Source organism: Perissodus microlepis, chromosome 11 (genome assembly GCF_051167445.1).
Source record: "Perissodus microlepis isolate ML-2025 ecotype Zambia chromosome 11, ASM5116744v1, whole genome shotgun sequence".
Taxonomy (NCBI): domain Eukaryota; kingdom Metazoa; phylum Chordata; class Actinopteri; order Cichliformes; family Cichlidae; genus Perissodus; species Perissodus microlepis.
The window spans coordinates 32,516,772-32,518,124 of record NC_140471.1 but is presented as its reverse complement, the minus strand read 5'-3'; the positions used below and the strand labels follow the sequence as shown (position 1 = coordinate 32,518,124).

The 1,353-nt window shown below is 44.6% G+C and overlaps 1 protein-coding gene across 1 annotated transcript in view; it reads right to left on the bottom strand.

Annotated features, from left to right (window-relative positions):
• The window catches only part of ica1 (islet cell autoantigen 1), a 15,113-nt gene extending 14,567 nt beyond the window's left edge, over positions 1-546 (bottom strand). The window contains exon 1 of the mRNA XM_084944218.1: positions 276-546. The gene's annotated coding sequence lies outside the window, so the exon portion shown is untranslated. The remainder of the gene's footprint in view (positions 1-275) is intronic.
• Positions 547-1,353: the final 807 nt, after the last annotated feature.

Below are 1,353 nucleotides of genomic sequence, written 5' to 3'. Positions count from 1 at the left end.
GTGGATGATGCGTTGCTGTCGTTTGCCTTCCCCGGTAGTAACAGTGTTTATAGAAAGACCCTGCAAATAATCTATACCTCTAAACAGGTAAACGTATGCTCATTTACGTCCTGATGTAAACTGAGCAGTTTATTCAGCAGATCCGCACTGGCAGAAAGAAAGCGCACTGTGCGGAAACCCAGCAGCTCCCCCCGCCTTATCCTTTAAATATAACCGATACATATCACAATAAAACCGAGAGCATAGCAAAATGAAACAGTTTGTTCCACACATACCTTTCCGCGTCGGTGACATGTAGAAGAGCCGCTTTATTTCCTCCCCATCGCCACACACACAGCAGCTCTGCCTGGCTGACAGGCCCTGATGTACTGTATACAGCTACTGTATGTACACACAGCTGCTTCTTCGCCACAGCTCATTGTCCGCGTGCACGAAACACCGCTGACGTCATCCAGACTTCGCCCCCTCCTCCTCCCCTCTCCCGCGCTGCATTCAGCCACTGCCCTGCGTTAGTGTGCAAAGTGGGCAGATGTCTGTTGACTAGAAAATAATGACGGAGAGCAGCTGACGGAGGACACACACACACACACACACACACACACACACACACACACACACACACACACACACACACACACACACACAGATAAGATAAGATAAAGATAAAATAAAAACTTTATTAATCCCTCGGGTGGGTTCCTCTGGGAAATTCGGTTCCAAATAAGCACAGCACCGACAGAAGTTATAGAGTTACAGAATATTATATATATATATATATATATATATATATATATATATACACACACATATATAAATACAAAGACATATATAGATAAAAATATACAAAGGGGATAAATAGAATAAATAGGAATAAAATAAAAATAAAAATACAAGTGGATTGCACATTTCAAGTATGGAGTCTTTTGCACCGTTGACTATTAACAAAAAGTATTGCACAAAGGTAATTGCACAGTGAGGTGAAGAGGCACTACAGCTTAGTTGTTCCCCCCTCCTTTGTCCTCCTGTTTCCCCTCCCTCTCCCCTCCAGAGAGGAGTTAAACAGTTTGATGGCGTGTGGGACAAAGGAGTTTTTAAATCTGTTGGTTCTTGTCTTGGGGAGAAGCAACCTGTCACTGAACAGGCTCTTCTGGTTGTTTATGGCCGTGTGCAGAGGATGCCCAGCATTGTCCATAATGTCCAGCAGTTTCTTTAGTGTCCTTTTCTCTGCCACTGTCACCAGAGTGTCCAGCTTCATGCCGACCACAGAGCCAGCCTTCCTGATCAGTTTTTCCAGCCTGGATGAGTCCTTCTTTGCTGTGCTGCTCCCCCAGCACACCACAGCATAGAAAAGTA